Raw genomic sequence first — 22,091 nt, 5'->3', positions numbered from 1 at the left:
AAAATATATACATACATGTACAACACGAGTATTAAACGTGAAAATGCTAAATTCTTTATACGGGTAATAACTCTGGAAAAGTAAAAATTCAAAAAGGGAGAATAGAGACTCAGGTAATGGCATAGTAATGGATAATTCTCTAAACTACTCTTATCGATAAGAGTTATATAATAACTACTTTGGTAGTAGGGTGTACTCAGTTTAAAAAATCACATTGCTAATGAATGGGTATAGCCCCACGGCTATATTATATATACAAAAGAATTACAAAAAAAAAAAAACGACTACAGTAAAGCCGTTTGGCTATACCATTTTTATATAAAAAGTAATAATTTGGTGTATAGCCGCGCAGCTATACTATTTACAAATAAAAAAATAAAAAAATAAAAAGAAGGACCCGCCTAGTGCTCGGAGGGTGTTTTTGTGACAAGAGTATAGCCCAGCGGCTATACTATATAAATAGAATATTTCAAACGTAGAGCCGATATTTCAAATGTATAGTTGTGCGACTATACTCTATAAATAGAATTTTTTTTAAAGTATAGCCGTGTGTAGCCTGATTTGAATTTCTTTTTTTTAATTACTTTAATTAGTAGTTATGTTTTAATTATTATTTACTTAGTGAATAATTAGTATTTAAATATATTTTATTTTAAATCAATAATATGTGAATATTTTGTGAATAATACTTGAATTTGGTGTGTATTATTGAAAATTAAAAAGGGGAGAATAGAGACTTTGGTAATGGTTTAATAGTAATAGATAATGCTCTAAACTACTCTTATCTATAAACAAAAATTAAGATTGAGATTTTCGGGGGCCTGTGCGAAACTTAAACTGTGGTACTCACATAATCTATAACACAAACTTACACCGTGGCATACACAATTTTTATTTTTTAAAGTAAAAAATCATCATCAATTAGCATGCAAATCACAAATCAGATTTATAAAAAATTTGACGTTTCAATTTCAGAAACTTAAATACCAGTATGTTCAGTATAAAGACTAGGTTTTCCTTTTAGTGCTTGTTAACTATATGATTATGAAGACTTGTATGTAGTATAATTATATATATATGAAGTATATAAATCAATCATCACCCCACAACCAAATATAATATTATATATATAAACTAGCAAATATATATGAACTATATGCAATGCTTGTTATCTTTCATTATATAATCAATCAGCGTTATGAGATAAGCGAGCCTCGAACCCACACCATAAGTAGAAGTTAAAGTGCAACAAAACAATGTTGCCAAACCCGTCCTTTTGTAAATGTCCTATGCGGGATTTATATATATAATAATTAAAATATTAATATATATAACATATACGTGAAAAAAAAAAATTGGGGGCCTTGTGTGGTGGCACCACTTTCACACTTTCAGGGCCTCCTCTACCTGCACGTAGGGAGCTACAAAGGCTTTAGGATAGTGTCTTTGGCATGCTTCACCGTACAAGGCTTGTTTTCTTAATCTTAATTTGTTTTTTATGTGTTTAGTTTTACTTTACCTTAAAAAGTTTTCCATTTTATTTTAAAAAAAAGAAAATTAAAAAAAAAAAGAAATTAAGGTTAAACGTTCAACCATCTTCTCTCCCCTTGGTCTTCTTCCTGCTTTTGCTGAATATTTCATCAAAATCGTTTTGTGTGTTTATGGTTAGAGGGGATTTTGAATGAAAACAATATATAACTATTGTATTGTAGGGGCCAATTCATTATGGCAACAAATGAACAACAATAGCCCATGAAAATCATTTGATTAACTCGATTCATTAGAGCCTGGGGTTCGGAAGTTAACTCCATGGCGATTCGAACCCTGCACGTCAACTTTGAATTTGAACACGGCCATCAATCAGTCAACAAACACCCCTCCTTGAGATGTGATGGCATTTTAATGTCATCTAACGCTTTAAGTCAGAGTGAAACTATTGTTCACCTTCATCACTTTTGTATTGCATATTGTCAATTTCAATAGCTTTGTGAAAATCTTGAAATGAGTTTCCATTTCCAGGAGAAATCATATAATTATGTATCAATGACTAGAACTGAGATAACATGGACTGTAAGAATGGCATGTGGTTTGTGTCAGATATCAGACACTTTTGTTTCTATTCTCAAGTTCCAAATTATTTGTGTCACTAGACACAACAACAACAACAAAAAACCATTTTGTTTTGTGCCTATCATTAATAATGATGTACTTGTGAGATTCTCATGATGTTTTGTGCCTATTTTATCTTCCTTATTGGGGGTGAGAGAGAGGAGAGGAAGGGCTCTAGCCTCTTCTCTGTGGGGTTTTGTCTCATATTTCTATGGTGAGATAAAATACAGCAAGCAAAAAGAAAATGAAAAGAAACAAGAAAAAAGAAATAGAAATAGAAAAGAAAGACATCCCAGAAACAGCACGAGTTTCTCAATTCGATCCCTGCCCTAGGCCATGAAAGCACAAGCTGTTGTTTCATGTCTTATTCTCTGTTGGAGTTTCTGAAGGAGGGAAAGCCTTGTGTCATTTATCATTTCTGAAGAAGGGAAAACCATTCAAATGGCAACGGTCATGATATCCTGGCCAGACATGCAGCCCCTGAATTATTCATCAACGGCCCAAAATCACTGGCGTGCGGGGTGGTTTGTTGTCAGAAGGGCAGAACAGAGAATAAAATTTATTCAACTTTTTTTCATAAGTGAGATGCACGTGATGCCTTTGATTGAGTGTCTTGTAGCTTAAATGAAACTTTAAATCTAAGCCGTTCAGTTTAATCGTGCGGCTAAAAATACAGATCTCATCTGAGGTCCATATATGGCGGTCCAACGTTATAGAATTTCGCCAGCTGGAGTTGGGCTGTCCACAAAAGGAGTTCGGGCCAAAAACCCCTATGGCCTTATACACGCGTTAAAGATGGCCGGAGAGGACTAAATGAGGAAAACAATTGCCGTATTTGTTTGGGCCACAACCAATAGTAGATTTGTCGCCAACTCCACTGAAGAAATCACCATCTAGATATATATATGCATGCATGCATGTAATGTAATTAACGTAAGCACATGCAATTTCTGATTCTGAAGCACTCAAAAAGGTGCCAAATTTCTCATTTTATTAAAAGATTCCAAATTACTAATTTTGTCAAACCATTTTATTACAACCAAACAAAAAACTGCGGTGCTCTAATGAATCTTGACTCTGTAAATTAAGCTGAATGAATCATGACTTCTCCTATAAATATATCAAACCCCTAGCTGGACTCATCAGACTCATCTTCCTGAGCAAACTCATCAGTCTCATATATATTCCTTCACAGAGACAGAGACAGAGACAGAGACAGAGAGAGAAGGAGATGGCCCTCCAGCAAGTCGCATTGCTTCTTCTCATCCTAGCCACCACCAGCTTGTTCGATGCAGGTCTTCTACTTTTCCCTGTGTCCTCCCCTGTAATTTTGAGCTAAAAGTCGTAACCCAGGGGTTTCTGCGTGTAAGCCTTGCTTAATCTGCTTAATATAACTCCTAACACATGGATGGTTAATGTTCTCCAGAGGGATACGATTCATTGGACCCGGATGCGAATATCACCATCAAATGGGATATTATGGCATGGACTGCTGATGGCTATGTAGTAAGCGTTTTTATCTATTATTAATGTTTTCCTTAGGTTTTTGCTGTGTGATATATACTTACTATTGATTGAGGTTTTTAAGGGGGGTTGGGATTGGAATCTGTCATTTTAATGGTTTAATGAGCCACAGATAATTGGGTTTCTGGATTTCTATTTTGATGGTTTTTCAATTGAGTTTCTGTTATTCAGGCAGAAAAATGCATAAATCAGTCCTCTTACTAAAACCCTGCTCTTATAAACTATAATTTTGTGGGAGATTTGAATGAGTTTCAAATTGGGGAACAGTAATGGGTATGTGGATACGATTTTCTGGAAGAGCTGAATGGTCTTGATGGAGTTGGGGCCGTTACGGAGAGAGGCTGGTGTGGTAGGTTTGGGGGCTGAGGGAGAAGGTCCGGGAAGTGGGGGCGCTGTGGTTTGTTTTTTAAAATTTTATTAAAAGTTTCTCTTTTTGCAAAGAATTTATTAAAAGTTTAATTTCGGAGTTAATGGGTGGACAAGTGTCAAACAACTAGAGAGGAAACATAGAAATGACATCCAATTGGGGACAGCGGATCTGCTCCCCCAAAACAGTGTTTTTTTTTGTTGGATTAGTTTTTGTGGGCCTGGGGTTGGGCTTTAGTTCATTTCAGTTCTTTTTTTTTATCCGCTCACCCAAAACAGTGTTGTTTTTCTGTTGGATTAGATTTTTATGGGCCTGGGTTTGGGCTTTACTTCATTTCAGTTCTCTTTTGTTTTTTATCTGCTCACCCAAAACAGTGTTGTCCTTCTGTTGGATTAGATTTTTGTGGGCCTGGGTTGGGGTTTAGTTCATTTCAGTTCTCTTTTAATCAATTAAAATTTTGTATTAATTTATAATAAAACAAGTTATCTGTATTTCTGTTATTTTAGGATATTTTATTATTGTGTTTTTCTCAATTGGATGCATATAAATTTGACATGGATTTAAATAAATAGGCCTACGTAGCACTATATAATTACCAGCGCTATCGACACATTCGAGCTCCTGGATGGTCAATTGGATGGACCTGGCCGAAGAAGGAAGTCATTTGGTCCATGCTTGGAGCTGAAGCAACGGAGAGAGGGGATTGTTCATCTTTTAAAGATGCAATCCCTCATAACTGTGAGCAGACCCCAACACTTGTTGACCTAATGCCAGGTGCCCCATACAACCAGCAAGTAAGAAGCTGTTGCAAAGGAGGGGTCCTTAGGTCGTGGGTGCAGAATGGAGCCCCAGACGTAGGTTTTTTCACTATGACTGTTGGTCAATCCGAAACCACCGACACAGATGTGAGACTTCCTACAAACTTCACTCTGAAAGCACCTGGTCTTGGCTATACGTGCGGCTCCGCAAGTATTGTGGAACCCACGAAGTTCCCAACTGCAGACAAAAGGAGGGTCACTCAAGCATTCAGTAAGTCGATATTCAACCCTTGTATTTGTGTTTGTGTTAGGGTAGTATGAATTTTACTTTTAATCTCTTTGCTTGTCTTTTGTTGTACCATAGTGACGTGGAACGTGACATGCACGTTTTCACCATTCATTGCTCGTAAAATGCCAACATGTTGCGTCTCTCTCTCCGCATTTTACGATAGCAACATTGTGTCGTGCCCAACTTGTTCATGTGGCTGCCGAAGTAATACAAGCAGCCCACAAATATGTGCAGAGTGAGTTTCATTACTACTTATGTCACTTAATTTGTTGTAACATTTAGTGTTTTTGTGAGTTTAATTTAACATGCCTTTTGTGAATTTGTAGGAGGGATGCCGTGAATAGCTTCGAGCCTTTGGTTCGATGTAGTGATCATATGTGCCCAATCCGAATTCATTGGCACATTATGATGAACTACAAGGAGTACTGGCGGGTAAAAGTTACGATAACTAACTTCCATTACAGAATGAACTATTCTGATTGGAATTTAGTTATCCAACACCCCAACTTCGATGACATGGCTCGAAGTTTCAGCTTCAACTACAAATCTCTGAGTCTCTATGGGACAATAAGTAAGTTCCTTTCACTAACATAACTAAGTTAAGACTATTAATTAATGTGTAAATTATTAATTTGGTTTTTTTCTCTCAACAGATGATACTGTAGTGCTTTGGGGAATTAACTTCTTCAATGACATTCTAATGCAATCTGGGCCAGACGGATACATACAGACAGAGTTTCTCTTCTACAAGGATCGAGCAACATTTACTTTGGAGGACGGTTGGGCGTTTCCTAGGGCTGTATTATTTGATGGAGATTACTGTCAAATGCCACCTCCTGACATCTATCCAAGCTTGCCAAAAATCGAGTCAAAGCTCTACTATACTTCCATCTCTGTAATAGTAGCTGCGATAGTCATATCTGTAGTTATCATCTTTGTGACAGTTTATGTTCACAAATTGACTGTCAAATAGTTTGTGAGCAAGTACATTGTTGAGCAGTTGATATTGGTTGGTTGATGATGCATTGGTATGTATGTAGTTAAGAACTCAATGATATTTGGAGGCAGTTTGGTTGATGATTCAATGGTGTATTGGTATGTATATGTATATATATCTTAGCTCTTTCAATTAGTTTTCAAGGTTAAACTAATTAATTACTCTAATTAAATGGCTTCTGCTACTTATTACTATTGACTGGTCAAGATTTTGTCACTTTAAAAGTCAATCCCGGTCAAAATTGGGAAATCAGATATATAGAATATTTTACACAAAAATTAATATAATGGCTCTCACTGGTCATGCAACTTAGATTTCTCCATTGGTGCATGTATGGTTTCTATCTGTACCAAATGAACATGAGGGCGATATAAAGCCTGTCAATCTGACTATATATACATATGAATCACAGCCATTTTGACTTTGCATATCTAAATCCTTTTGCAATACTCAAAGACCTGCATAAGCATGCTTTCATATGAAACTGTGTTTTCTTCCTGATCTATCCCCTTGGGAGCATATACATACAAATACAAGAAGTGAAGTAAAATATGTGTTTGTTTTTTCCTCATTTCCCACTGACCACTCATCTCAAACAAAAATACATGAGGAACTATAATTTCCTAATCTCGAGCAGATGGTCACAAAACCAGGGCACTTTAACAATAGTACACAAGGGCACTTATAGACCAACATACAAGATAAAGCTTTATTAGCTTCATTTCATTCTGTATGGATATGTTGCTGGAATGATCCTCTCCATAAGATAAACTTAAGTCAGTATTAAATCACAGTTCTTAAGAGTCCCATTCTCTTGATTTAGAAGCATGAGATTCAGATCCACATATAACATTCTTACAAAGTAGAAAACAGTTCAAGCCTTTGAAAGAGTTCTGCATGACGCTTCTTACTGCTTTGGAGATTAGATTCAAGTCTGCTATACAAATTCCTAAGCTGTCAAACACCAAAAAAAATATCAGCATGAATTTACCTGTAGGAATTTCAGCAGAAATCCTACCCTGCAGAAATGAGCTTTAAATGAAACCCATCAAAGGTTGACCTGATTTCCAGTAATGCTAGGAAGACTCCAAAAATACAACTAAAATTTTAAAATGATATACATTACAAAATGCCAATATAAATAAGCATGAGAAATTTTCTTCAATCAAATAAACTTAGAAAAGAAATAAGGCCTCAATTCAAAGCTGTATGTGGAACCATCTACTTACAGAGGTTCCTATCTTGTCTTTGAGAACTAGGTCTTCATCCACTAACTGAAATCATCTACGTATAGAGGTTCCTATCTTGTCTTTGGGCCTGGCATCTCAAGCTCCTTTAGCTGAAATCATCAGCAAAACGTATGAACATAAATGTACAATATAAGCTGAAACAATTGGTAGCGGGAGCCCACATAAATAATAAGCAGCAAAATTTATATAAGCAACAATCAGTGTGGGACGAGGTTATGTTGTTAATAACATGTATGGGAGCTAAATCTCTGAACCCGTTTAAAGGAACTCACTTTATCATAATTTGAAACATCAATTTCGCATATTAAATAATGATAAACTAAAGGACTCTTTTACAAAAGCAAATTCAGGTAAAGCTCTTCAGGAAGGAGGTGGGGCCTTCCGCCAATCGAGATACAAAAACACAGACAAAATACCAGCTTTTACCCTGCACCGATCTCCTTCTCCTTTGCCTTGCACAAGTCCTCTGCTGTCTTGACAAGCCTTCTAGTCAAATCATCAACCTGGAAAATGTAGTTATTTCGAAGAACCAATGAGCAATCAAAGGCTTGCATCATATTAATATAGGGACAGTTAGCTTGTAAATTAGAGCTCACCTCTTTCTCTATTCTTTTTAAATCATCCTTGGGGTAGCTTGAATACAACTTTTTTTTATTGTATCCATTGCCACAATCTATTTAGCCACACAGCCGGGAAGCTGCAAAACATAGAATTCGTACTCAGATATCAAGGGTAATCCTTTTACACCCCTGACATTGTTTTGGTCCCCCGTGATACTACAAATGGCACATTTCTTCATGGGACCACAAGACAAGAGATCAGGAAACTAGAGAATTAACTTATTGTCCAATATCACTGTTAAAATTGCTCATCATAACTAAGGGCAAGTGCCATATCTTTCAAAGGCATCTTTTTTTGCTACTGTTATATGCTTCTAGGATTGAGAGATTCCAGACTGAACGTGTGAAAAGTATATGTGAACATCAAAATAACAAAGTGGAATCGCGCAGTCAACTCAATTACAATAAAAATTTAACCTAGAAATGATTTTAACCAGCTAAATTTGTATTAGCAGAGAAAAAGAAAAAGAAAAACAGAAATTGACTTAAAACAACCACCTTAAAATGTGAAGCAACTGTGGGAACAGAAGATCCTGGAAGCAGAGCCTGCCTCCTCCTCACCATCTCGTCTGCAATTCAAGAATCAAATAGTATCATCATGATCACTCATATTAATTGTTAATTAGTTCTTAATTGAAGTATTAAATCAAACGAAATCAAAGAAATCGTGAGAGCGAGTAAGAAAAAGTACCGAAGATGCATCCGATGGACCACAAGTCGACGCCGGTGGAGTAGTGAGTCAAACCAATCGAAATCCAAATCGAACTCATCAATCTCTCAGTTTTGGAAACCCTAACCCGACCTTCCACACATTAATCCTGGCCTAAGATAACTCACCCATCTCTGCTTCTTTTTTTCAAAACAGAGCTGCAAACTTCTCTTCGTTGTCTTGTTAGACTGTTTTGTATCCAATTTTTCATCTACATAGAATACATGGCGGACTGATATATCTCATAGCTGAAGAGAATGCTTGTCAAGTGCAATGAGAAAAAAGTTTGTAATTGGGTTTAGTTCATAATTACGATAGATACATTTTAAAAAGTAAATTCCCAAACAAGCAATTTTATACTATGAGATTCAACATTCTTTGATCCACAAAATGTTAGCAAATCCTTATTTTTTGTTGTTGTATTTATGGGTTTAACCCGTATTATTTGTTACAAATAAAATACATTTTTTTTATTCTTGCCCAATGGGGTAATAGCTGGAAATCATCAGAATGTGAGTTATCAGAAAGAATTTAAATTTTCATTCCCCAATATCGCTTGTATAAATAAAATAATTGAAGAAATAACTCTAGCCCAATGGGCTAAAGTGGTATTTTAGCCCTAGACCCTAAAATGATAGGACAAAAATGTGTATTTAAAGGGTAAATACATTCAAATATTTTAAACGTATAGCCGAACGGCTATACTCCACCAATATTATCACGAAGCCTACACTCGCGGACGCAGCCATTTCGCTTCTCTATCAAACTCAAAGCTTCGATTGGTTTTCTTCGGTTTCTGCTGCTTCGTCGTCCGGATTCGGCACCAAAAAAGGTCCCAACCCGCTTAGGAGGCCCGCCCAGCCGCCTAGCCGCCTAGCCCCCGCCTAGCCGCCTAGCGCCCGCCTAGCCCCACATCGCCGGCTTGTTGCAGATTTTGACGGAGAAAATTCTGATAGCGGAGACAGGGTCGAGTTCCAGTGCCATAGAATTGGACCATATTCAGGAGGAGATTGAGGAGGTGTCTGCCGTTCCGGAAGTGAAGGAGAAGAAGAAGAGCAGAAATGCTTTGAGGAAGGGGTCGGAAGGTGAAGAGGTCCGAGCTATGCAGGTCTGCTTGCTTTTGAAAGGCGAGTTTTGATTTTTCGGAGTCTATCATTCATTTCTTGTGTTTTGTTTGATGGTGTATATCATGTTCATCTACCAGTTCATTTATATATTAAATTGACTCGTTTGAATTGTTAATTCCCAAACGATTCTTCAGAAAACATCTGGAGCACGGAAAAATTCTGTACAAGAAATGCAGAAAGTGGGAAAGTGGATACCAAAATGAACGGACAAAGCATCCAGCCTGTCTCCAGCAGTGCTCAAATAACATAAATGACTGCAGTTCAAGATCACACTAAGGTGTTAAGAAAAGTGTTTTGTTGCTCCTTTTACTTGATTTTTTGTTGTCGTCATTGAGTTTTCGTTTCTTCTTAGTAACAGGTGAATAAGTAAGATAGACTTGTTTATGAACCTTATTAATTGCTTTTGTCTTTATAGCTTCTTATCAGACTTATATGTTGTGTACTCCTACCATGTTATCTGGACTCAATGGCTTTATCTTCTTATTTGCTTTAAACTTTTATTTATTTCTTTTGCATATGTGTCTTTTAGTCTCTTGAACTAGTCTATATTATGATAATTTTGTAGAGAAATAACACAACTAGGAAGCAAGAGGTGAAGGCATCGGTACAAGAGCTTGCTTCTCGAGCTGCTTCCCGAGTCAAGGCTGTAGCTGCGGAAAAGATCACACCACCAAATTCGGCATATCAATTTGAGGTTTCTTGGCGAGGATTCTCTGGAGATAATGCTCGACAGACTAGCCAGTTGAAGGTCTGCAAAAGTATTCATGTGGTTTACTGTAAAAAAATATAGAGTCTCCCAAAATGCAAGATTCATATGTTCGTTGTCATCCCAAAGTAGGTGACCATGAATGTGTTCTTTTTGCATGGTGGTCATCCGTGCGGTTGACCACTGCAAAGATTCTATTAGTCTCGTTTATTGTCCTCTTTGGATGGTTGCGAGAAGTATACCAGTAATTGCATTGTCAGTCTGCCCATCTGGCTTCTGCATGCTAGGGGCCATCCAAGAAGTTCCCCGTTTGTTGTGTCCCTTTTGAACAATTTCAAATGTCCATAAAGGATTGTGAATGCAGTTGGTATTTGTTTAGGAAATCATCACTCATTCCGACTTTCCATTTATGCTGTTACTTTGTTTCATGTTATTTTTTGTGTTATTTCTATACAGGCTATATCTCCAAGTGCATTGCCGCAGATATTCAAAAATGCTTTGACTGTTCCCATACTTCTTGACATTATCAAGTGAAGTGTGTGGCAACCTTTTTCGTGTAAGTAATGTTTATGTCTGATATGTATGTTTTCTTGTTGAGCTTGATAAAATGCTTATGGCCCCACCTTTGATTTATTTCTTTGGCAGTGAAGAAATGGATTTGGCCGTCAATTATCTGGAGAACATAACCAGGGTTCCAAGATTTGACACACTCATCATGTTTCTTTCATCCTCAAACAACGCTGGTATGCATGCTTCTGTTTTAAATTCCTTGAAATTTTCAAAAGCTTACAGTTGAATTCCTGGATTTCAAATGTTTTTTTAAGTAGAGTATACCTGTATCAATGTGGTATATCAGTCTCAGCGACTGGTAATGCTTGCACTGTGTCTTGATTGAATCATTCCATATTTTCTGATTTGTTAGTCATCCTGCCCATTTTTATAGGGTAAGTTTATGATTCATATTTTCCATTAGTTTCATATCCTATACTAACCCAATAACCTTGCAAACAGATCTTGTTAAGATATGGGACAAAGTGTTTGACAATGAGGCAACTCCGATTGAGTATGCCGAGAAGCTTGATAACCTGCATACAAAGTACTGCCCCAAGCGATGACAAAGCTCAACAAGGTTCTACTTTACCCTCCTCCACCTCTTGTACTGTAAATTCAAGTTGTAAAATTTTGAAATGCTCCAACGACCCCTTTGAATCTCAAATTATATCGTGGACAACTTTTCTATCCATTTATCGAGATGTTAAAAGTACATTGCAACTTTTACTTCACTCCTGTTGGACTTGAATACTTTGAACTCGGAACTGTTGGTAAGAATGTGCTTGTGAGCGATAGCCTACTCTTGTTCAGTCATATTCATTGAGGTCCAGAGGTTAATGGTGGCGATAACCTGTTTCTTCATGCCCTACCTATCATTCACTACCTTATTTTTCAGACAACATATGTATATCTTTGCATACTGAATTGTTTCAAGTCACAATCAATCAATTATGTGGGGGTCTTCCAGATTTTGCACTATGCTTTTCACATGGAGATCATGTGTCATTTACAATCACCTGACTCTTTCATGTTAACCCCACTATATTATGCATCAAAAATAAAAACCCTACTTTATAATACAGAAAATAACCCTACATGCAAGTAGATGCTTTGTAATCTTACAGATCAGAGATATATCATTTTCTGTGAACTCAACCAAATAATGCAAAAACAGAACCAGAACACTGATTGGCTAGGCATATATTATATGCTGCACGTGAAAGATATCTCTTCGAAGCAAAAACGGTTGGAGATAGGAGGTTGAACAGAGTTTGTATGGCCAAGTAACTAGCAAAAAGTAAAGACTTCTCTTCTGGGATGGATGAGCAACTCGCTAAGGAGGCAATAAAAGCAGGTAGACCATTGATCTTGCGTTAATAGTCATGTATATGTTTTGTGATGTACATTTTACAGTGCAGATGGTCTTCAGATAATTTTCTGTTTCTTATAGAGGCCTATCTAGTTGCATTAATACCAAGAATTTCCTCACACTTAAGCGTACAGCCGCGCGGCTATACTATTTATTAAAACATTTTTAAAAATCCCGAGTCTAGCCGCCCGGCTATACGCTTTAAATAGATTATATTTACAAAGCATAGCCGCCCGGCTATACTATTTATTATTATTTATTAAAGAAAAAGCCCGCCAAGCGCCTAGCCGGTAGGCGGCCCATTTTTTATTTTTTAACTCGTATAGCCGCGCGGCTATACTATGAAGAAAATTGAACGGAACACCACAGTACAGCCGCGCGGCTATGCTCTTTAAATACAATGTATTTAAACCGTATAGCTGTGCGGCCATACTATTTATTAAAAAAATAAGAAAAATAGACCCCAGTATATTGAAAAGAGAGTTGGGGCTCCAAGTTTCAACATATCCAAAGTAGATATTGAAAAGATAGAATTTTCACAGTAAATCAATTTGAGAGTCAATTTTTTCTTCTTCTTTTTTGTGTAGGAATATTTGCCTTTGATCTACCTCGTTCTCTTGAGTGATACTAAATTATGTTACTGCACTAATGATTTGTTATAGAGAATTGCACACTAAGTTGGAGTGGTCTTGATAATTGCTTCACTTTCCAAACAACACTTTACATGAAAAATACCCAAAACACTTTGTTTGACATTGTTGTTCTCGTTGGCAAAGAGATTGCAAAATCACCATGTTGCATTTTTCTTACAACAGGTAAGAGATAATCTCAGCATCTCAATTTCTTTCATAGTTAGTAAAATACAGAACGGGAAATTATGAACAAAATACGTACGTGTTTTATTCAGCAAAACTTTGGCAAGTTACAACTAAAAAGTTCGTCCACTATATAATATTTTAATATATATATATATATATATTATTTTTATTCAATAATATGTGAAAATTATGTGTATAATACGTAAATTTTGTGTGTATCATTGAAAATTTTGTAAAAACCACGTGTATTAAAAATGAAAAATACGCACGTATGTGTACAATAAGTGTATTGTATGTTTGCTTTTTTACAAACGTGTATTGTACCAAGTCTTTAAATTACATGTATGGAAAATGGAAGTATTATTGAAAATACATACGTACGTGTATAATACAAGTATTAAACGGGAAAATGCTAAATTCTTTATATTTACAAAGCATAGCCGCGCGGCTATACTATTTTTTATTTTTTATTTTTAAAAAAGGCTGCCTAGCCATTTTTTATTTTTTAACTCGTATAGCCGCGCGGCTATGCTATTCATTTTTTAAAAAAAGTAAAAAAAACCACTTTATAGCCGCGCGGCTATGCTATTTATGAAGGAAATTTACGGAACACCACAGTATAGCCGCGCGGCTATGCTCTTTAAATACAATATATTTAAACTGTATAGCTATGCGGCCATACTATTTATTAAAAAATTAAGAAAAATAGACCCCCAGTATATTGAAAAGAGAGTTGGGGCTCCAAGTTTCAACATATCCAAAGCAGATATTGAAAAGAGAGAATTTTCACAGTAAATCAATCTGAGAGTTCAATTTTTTCTTCTTCTTTTTTGTGTTGGAATATTTGCCTTTGATCTACCTCGTTCTCTTGAGTGATACTGAATTATGTTACTGCACTAATTATTTGTTATAGAGAATTGCACACTAAGTTAGAGTGGTCTTGGTAATTGCTTCACTTTCCAAACAACACTTTACATGAAGAATACTACCACTTCTCTTACTACCATACCTATAACACTTTGTTTGACATTGTTGTTCTCGTTGGCAAAGAGATTGCAAAATCACCATGTTCCATTTTTCTTACAACAAGTAAGAGATAATCTCAGCATCTCAATTTCTTTCATAGTTAGTAAAATACAGAATGGGAAATTATGAACAAAATACGTACGTGTTTTATTCAGCAAAACTTTGGCAAGTTACAACTGAAAAGTTCGGCCACTATATAATATTTTAATATATATTATTTGTATTCAATAATATGGGAAAATTATGTGTATAATACGTGAATTTTGTGTGAATTATTGAAAATTTTGTAAAAACCACGTGTATTAAAAATGAAAAATACGTACGTATGTGTACAATAAGTGTATTGTATGTTTGCTTTTTACAAAACGTGTATTGTACCAAGTCTTTAAAACATGTATGGAAAATGGAAGTATTATTGAAAATACATACGTATGTGTATAATACAAGTATTAAATGTGAAAATGCTAAATTCTTTATATGGGTAAAACTATGGAAAAGTAAAAAATCAAAAGGGGAAAATGGAGACTTGGGTAATGAAGTACTAGTAATGGATAATGCTCTAAACTACTCTTATCAATAAAAGAAAAACAGAGAAATATATATATATATATATATATATATATATTTTTTTTTAAAAGGACCCAGTATAGCTTTAATAAATAAATAAATTTTTTAAAAAGTCCCGAATATAGCCGCCCGGCTATACTGTTTATTGAAAATATATATATATATCCTGGTATAGCAGGCTATACTCTCTGAATATTTTTTTTTTTAAAAGTGTGTTGGCTAAGGTTGTTATCAGATCTTTGGGAAAGGGGCCTATCACTTTACTATCTTGATAGGTACTAGTTCTTTGACGGTTATTGTTTCCATATGATTTTGTTAGGTACTGAGATAATTAAATTTTTGAAAAACAATAATACTTGATGTAGAAAAAATTAAAAAGTGTGTCACTTTAGCCTTAGATATGTCATTGGAATAAAAGTAAAAATTAAGGTTTTTATTTTATTTTTTTATCTGAGGAAGATTATGGATGAAGTAAACTAGGTTTTGAGCTAGTGACTTTTGGCCATATGTAGGAGCAAGCATAACCAAGTATATTTATGAGTGAAGGTATAATTCTAGCTGACACTTTTTTAAGTGCTTTTCACTCTCATGTATTGAGTGTAAAGGTGAATAAAATTCTTATAACCACATACTCGATGAATGCAGATTGGCCAAGATCCGAAACTTGTCATGCGAGACACCTATAACATGTTTAAAGGTGGGGGTGATCCAGAAAAGGTGTTGACTAAGAAATTTTTTATTTGACGAAAACCATTTCTTAGTTGAGCTAGCTAGTTGTGTAGTTCATAAGGTTAGAATTTAGAAAGGCATCTCCTGTATGTGCGTCTCCCAATGTATTCTCATGTGGTGGTGTTGGTTGTGGAGATGGTGGTGGATGTGGAGGTTTTGGAGGAGGTAGTGGTCGTGGTGGTGGTGGAGGTGGTGGTGGTGGTGGAGGAGGAGGAGGAGGAGGAGGAGGAGGAGGAGGATGAGGTGGTGGTGGTGGTGGTGGCGGCGGCGATGGTGGTGGTTGCGGAGGTTGTGAATGTGGTGGTACAAGTGGTGGAGTTGGATGCGGAAGTGAAGGTGGTGTCATTTTTTAAAATGAATGATGGTATTTTGGGAATTTAAAAAATTCATTAAAGGTTCATCTCTGCTTCTTTTGAAAGAAACCTAGAGTTTGCTTTTAAAAGCTATTGTCAAAAGGTCACTTCTTTTAAAATAATTGGGACATTTTATTTCTACCAAACATCTTAAACTGCTTAACTTTAAAGTGAAGCAGGTTTTTGGAGAAAAAAAAAAAGCAATCCCAAGCAATTTTATACAATGAAATTCAACCTTCTTTGATCCACAAAATATTGGCGGATCCCTATTTTTTTTTGTTGTATTTATGGGTTTAACACGTATTATTTGTTATAAATAAAATCCATTTTTTTATTCTTGCTCAATGGACTAATAGTTAGAAATCATTAGAATGGGAGGTATTACAAAGAATTTAAATTTTCATTCCCCAATATCGCTTGTATAAATAAAATATTTGTAGAAATAACTCTAGCCCAATGGGCTAAAGTGGTATTTCAGCCCTAAACCCTAAAACGATATGACAAAGATGTATATTTAAAGGGTATAGCCGTACGGCTATACTTTCTAAATACATTCGAATATTTTAAAAGTATAGCCGACCGGCTAGACTCCTTAAATATTAATATATTCGAATATTTTAAGAGTATAGCCGGTCGGCTATACTCTTTAAATATTAACACGAAGCTTTCACTCGCACTCGCAGTCACAGCCATTTCACTTCTCTATCAAACCCAAAGCTTCGATTGGTTTTCTTCGGTTTCGGCCGCTTCATCCTCTTATTTTGGCATCGAAAAAAGACCCAACCCGCCCAGCCGCTTAGCCCCCCCCACCTAGCGCCCGCCTAGCACCCGCCTAGCGCCCGCCTAGCACCCTCCTAGTGGCCTAGCGCCTGCCTAGCCCCTGCCTAGCTGCCTAGCGCCTGCCTAGCCCCACATCGCCGGCTTGTTGTAGATTTTGACGGAGAAAATTCTAATGACGGAGACAGGGTCGAGTTCCAGAGCCATAGAATTGGGCCATATTCAGGAGGAGATTGAGGATGTGTCTGCCGTTCCTGAAGTGAAGGAGAAGAAGAAGAGTAGAAATGCTTTGAGGAAGGGGTCGGAAGGTGAAGAGGTCCGAGCTATGCAGGTCTGCTTGCTTTTGAAAGGCAAGTTTTGATTTTTCGGAGTCTATCATTCATTTCTTGTGTTTTGTTTATGATTTAGTGTTGTCTTTGAATTATAAAATGGTACTTTTAAATTTGGCAAATTGAAAACTGAGCAGCATACAGTTTTTTACAACTTACAAGGGGGTATTAACTTTCTCTTTAGTATAGAAAGTTGTTAACTTTTGTTTCATTTCTTTTTCTGTAACCGGGTTTGTGTGGTTATTTCCTTTTCTAGTGTTCGCTTCGTTTTTGGATGTAATATTTGTGATTTTGACTTGTTCTAATATAATGTTCCTGTTATTTGACAGGAAGCATTGCAGAAACTAGGATTTTACTCGGTTGAGGAAGACATGGAGTTTTCCAGCTTCTCAAGCGGGACTGAACGTGCTGTCAAGACTTGGCAAGTAAGTTTCAATTATCATTAGATGTTACTATGTATAATGCATGAAGAGTAAAATTTCAGAATCATCAAGTTGAACAAAAATTTCACAACGCAAAATATATATGTTAGTCAACTTGTAATATCTTGTTTGACAGGCCTCCTTAGACGCCCCTCAAGATGGCATAGTGACTGCAGAACTTCTTGAACAATTATATACGGTGGCACAAATTGAGGGTCTAGATAACAAAGGGAGTACTGTGACTGCTGCACAAAAGGTATAGCCTTCTAACGACATACCATTAGGCTTTATTAAGTGGAAGCCGTTGATGTTTTACGTTTCAGTACCAATATATCATTCCTCACTTGGAACTGAACATAATGGTTTGGTAAGTCATTACTTGCATTCCTCAAGAGGAGCCAAAAACTCATTTGATGGTTCAATTTGAAGTGAACTAGCCTTCATTTTCTTCAACCAGATTGTAAAGAATTGTAGCAAACAGTACTAAGTACCAACCAAGAAGCTCTGTTACTTAATTGAGAAACGGACCTGAAGCTCCGACTATTTTCAGTAACTCAGACATCAGGTTTCTTGGTTCCAGTTCACTTAACATGCAAATAAATACGATATGACAGTGACGTAATATCATTACAGTATAAACTAGAAACCAATTACTCCTATTTGAAAAATGGTGAAGGCTTCCTCCATAACAGCGTGCTTGCTTCTCCTGCTTGTTGTGGCACATGGTAAGCATATCCTCATCTCATCCCTTTTATAAATATCTTGGTAATGTGTTGCATTCCTAAAAGGACACAAATTAATGTGCAAACAACCAATTAAAAATACCCGCAAGTGCACGAATCTATCGAAGTATAGATTATGTAAGTACGGGGTCGATCCCACGAAGAACTTGTCGGCTTCCTATAAGTTCTAATTTGAGTACGTAAAGAACACTAATTTAACACACCACAAATGCACAAATGCAAATTGGAAACTAAAAATGAGTAAAGAAATGTAAAAGAAATGAAACAACACAAGAAACCAAAGAAAAACAGAAACAGCACTTTCTATCACCCTTTTATCACCTATTTATCACCTGTGAACAGTGCCATGAAAATGAACAATAGCGACCGGTTGTGAACAGTGATGACCGGTCTTTTTGGGCAGATTCATGTGCGACCGGTCGCCTGAACAGTGACGACCGGTCGTTTTTGGGCAGATTCGTTTCTCTGTTTTTCCAGTTTCGACCTCTGTCCAGTGTTTTGCCTATAACTTTCCAACCGTTTATCCAAATTTCACGTTCTTTATACGGTTGGATTCAGCACACAAAAACGAAGAACACAGCGCGGACCAAAAGTCCAAAACAGTTACGAAAATAAACAGAATGTAGTAAACAAGACACACAACGTATCAAACACACAACTCACACACACATTGGGGGGGGGAGGGGGGGTTTGGTTTGGTTCAAGTGACCTATTTCTATTGCATGAAAGTAAATGGACTTTGAATTTAAATGAGAATAGCAGAGATGAATTATCAAATTGTGAAATTAAAATATAACAAACACTAGGGTTTCGAAATCCACCCTAAACAATTCTACCCAAGTTCATGAATACTCAAGTGACGAACTCTAAACGTGTTGATGAAGATGTTCGCAATCAAGACCAGTACGAGTGGCTCAAGACGCATTGATTCTCTCTAATGTACGTAAAGTGCAGTACGAGTGCTACAATACTTGTGCCTTCCCTATAATCGAATCTAGGTGTGCTTAGTACTTTGATTCAATTACAAGAAAAACCCATTAAGTTCAAAGAGAATATGAACATCACAAGAACCCTAATAGCATGGTGTTTACATTAGGTATTCAAGAAACCAATTCACATGGATGATTCTTACTTCATCCATTTATTGCTTAGGATAACATGAAGATACACATAATCCCAACAATCTCAAGAAGCATGCTTTCAAAGGAGATCAATCAAAGAAGAACATACATCAAGGATAGATTAATTTGGTGAATTGGAATTCATCAACAATATCTAGAAATTCATACACTCAAGCATCAAAACAATAAGGTAATCATGTTTAGGGCTTCAACCTAAGCCCTAGCTATGGAGTTTAGTTCCTCATACTTATTTCAAATACAAACTCAAAACAAAACTAGAAAGAAGTTACAGATTTTGTGAGCATGGGAGCTCAAGGTCTTCAATGGTGGAAATCTCTTCCACTTCTTGCTTTGTTGCCCTTGTCTTCCTCCTTGAGCTCCCTAGCTCCAAGCTTCATCTCCAGCTCCAAAATCTCTGCAAATTGTGGAATGATTCTCATTGCAATGGCTGATGCTCTTTGCACTCCTTTTGCTTCCCTCTCTCCTCCTTTCCAGCTTTTACTTTTAGTATTCTAATGCAAAGTCTTCACCCATTGTCTTCTTGTCCCCTTGCAAATGATGAAGCCTTGTCCTCACAAAGATGCCAAATGCTTCAGAAAATATCTCATCTACTAAGGTAAATTCTTGTTACCAAGTGTTATGGTAACAAGAATAATCAAGATGACACAATAGAGGTAAAAGCTGGCCAACTCCGGATTTCCAGAGCTGTGGTAACATGTTGGATTGGTTGGACAGGCAATACTAGTCCAATGGAGCTCAAATTTGGATATGTTGTAGTTAACATCCATTGGAACAAGTCTCATGAAGATCATGACCTCATCCGAGCACCAGAGCATGTTGATCCTAGGCCAAGAAGTTGACCTACGAAAATGAACAAAAACAAAGTTTATAACCAATAATGCACTTTTAGCTCATTTTCATTCCAACCAAGGTAAAATCTAACAAAACACAAAAAGGAAGTAAAAAGCTATAAAATGTCAAGAACTAACTCAAAATAGTGGGTGAATAACATGAAAAATCATGTGTAAAAATGAACCGAACATAATGTGCATACTATATTGTTGTCGATCTTCAAATTAATTCTTGGATATACATATATTCAGGTTTGCGAGATGGAGTTAAAAATGGGAAATTTGAACATGCGAAGAAGGTTTCGTCCCCTTTCCCGTCCTCGGAAGTCTATCATCTAGAATGTGAATCTAGTAGCCAGTGCTTTGGTTGTAATCCTCCTAACTGCAATAATTGTGTGGGCGGAGCTTGTCTTTGTTCTTGCTGAAAAGACATCAATTGCAATGATGAGCTTGTCTTTGTTCTTGCTCAATATTCAAATAGATCACTTCATCTCTCTGTTTGTAGTACTGAGAGAGGCACAAGTTATCCAGAATAAGATCTATTTTGATCAAGTAATAATATTTTATTCTACTTTGCCCAATGACATTTACTTATTAATTATTAATTACTGAATATTGTATTTCTTTTTGTTCTACGATTTCTATCATTGAGAGAGTTAAAAGATTCATCATGGACTAGCTAGGGCTTGGACAGGTAAAGCTTTTGAGAACCAGGAAAGGTTGAAAAATAAGAAGAAGAAGAAGAAGAAGAAGAAGATACAAAACGCGCACTGTATTGTTGCCTAATTCTAGTATTTGACAAATTGACACGTCCATATTTCAAACATATGTTGGGAATGCGAATTAGCGTCCACATGTAAATGTGTGTAAATGAATGGATGCTAAATGCAAAGGCTTGGGATCCTAAAAGTAATAGCATTGCAACCTTAAGCTAATATAATCGCATATAACGCAAATATTTGTTGATCCTTAAATTAATATATGAATTTAAACTCATAAGCATTTGGATTTGTTGTTGATTTTGCATTTCAATATTTTTCATGGAGAAATTATGGAATGGTATGGTATCACCATGTTAGCTGGTGATACTTCCACTTAGATATTGCCATATGTCTTTTATAAATAAAAAAAATCTTTAAATTGTTTTCTAACTATACATTGGGTTCCAATTTTACCCTTCAAAAGAAAAATAAAAGAGAAAAAAAAAACTGTGCCACAACCTCCACCTCTATCAGTTCGCAGTCCCCCTCTGCCGCACCCTCCCTCTCAGTTTATTTTAAATTTAGAAGATTTATCGCACATGATTTTACGTCACACTAAATCAATTTATTTAGTCCATATGTTTATTGTTGGTGCAAGGTGGAAATGCATTTATAGCCGCGCGGCCATACTCCATAAATAGAATATTTTAAAAGTCTAGTTGAGCGGCTATACTCAATAAATATAATATTTTAAATGTATAGCCGCGCGGCCATACGCCATAATATAATATTTTAAAAGTATAGCCGCGCGGCGATACCCGATAAATAGAATATGTTAAAAGTATAGCCGCGCGGCGATACTTGATGAATAGAATATGTTAAACGTATAGCCGCGCGGCTATACCCCTCAAATAGAATATTTTATAATTATAGTAGCGCGACTATACCCTTTGAGTAGCATAATATGAATTTCTCTTTTTTAATTACTTTAATTAGTAGTTATGTTTTAGTTATTATTTACTTAGTGAATTATTAGTATTTAAATATTTTATTAAAGAAAAAATAGAAAAATTTTAATTACTATTTATTAAGTAATATAATTCATGAAGTTAATTAAAATATTTAATACTAATTAACTAATTATTCACTAAATAAATAATAATTAAAATATAATTACTAATTTAACTAATTAAATAAGTCAAAGATATTATTTAATCACTAAAAATAAAATTGAAAAAAAATTAATTAACCTAAACATACTAAGTATATATATATAT

The 22,091-nt window shown here is 35.9% G+C and overlaps 1 long non-coding RNA gene and 3 pseudogenes across 4 annotated transcripts; 3 read left to right on the top strand and 1 right to left on the bottom strand.

Annotated features, from left to right (window-relative positions):
• The first annotated feature begins 3,937 nt into the window (after positions 1-3,937).
• Positions 3,938-6,097, top strand: LOC110759083 (COBRA-like protein 1; annotated as a pseudogene). Its single transcript, XR_015834560.1, has 5 exons — positions 3,938-4,030; positions 4,573-5,029; positions 5,123-5,315; positions 5,377-5,618; positions 5,701-6,097. The product of XR_015834560.1 is annotated as a COBRA-like protein 1 (transcript).
• A 318-nt stretch (positions 6,098-6,415) lies between these two features.
• LOC110759048 (uncharacterized) lies at positions 6,416-8,966 on the bottom strand. Of its 2 annotated transcripts, XR_002527048.2 has the most exons (6): positions 8,606-8,949; positions 8,413-8,483; positions 7,891-7,991; positions 7,711-7,797; positions 7,274-7,383; positions 6,416-6,998 (listed from the first exon to the last, which is right to left on the bottom strand). It is a non-coding gene; the product is annotated as an uncharacterized LOC110759048 (long non-coding RNA). The 2 variants fall into 2 exon arrangements; XR_002527046.2 differs by having other exon boundaries at positions 7,274-7,797; positions 8,606-8,966.
• Positions 8,967-9,536: 570 nt separating this feature from the next.
• Positions 9,537-17,660, top strand: LOC110759044 (protein disulfide isomerase pTAC5, chloroplastic pseudogene; annotated as a pseudogene).
• On the top strand, positions 9,876-11,745 carry LOC110759098 (uncharacterized; annotated as a pseudogene). The gene is made up of 5 exons (XR_002527052.2): positions 9,876-10,027; positions 10,316-10,498; positions 10,913-11,012; positions 11,102-11,199; positions 11,468-11,745. The product of XR_002527052.2 is annotated as an uncharacterized LOC110759098 (transcript).
• Positions 17,661-22,091: the final 4,431 nt, after the last annotated feature.

This window comes from Prunus avium, chromosome 3 (genome assembly GCF_965620075.1).
Source record: "Prunus avium chromosome 3, drPruAviu1.hap1.1, whole genome shotgun sequence".
Lineage (NCBI taxonomy): Eukaryota > Viridiplantae > Streptophyta > Magnoliopsida > Rosales > Rosaceae > Prunus > Prunus avium.
This window is presented reverse-complemented; position numbering and strand designations above follow the sequence as displayed.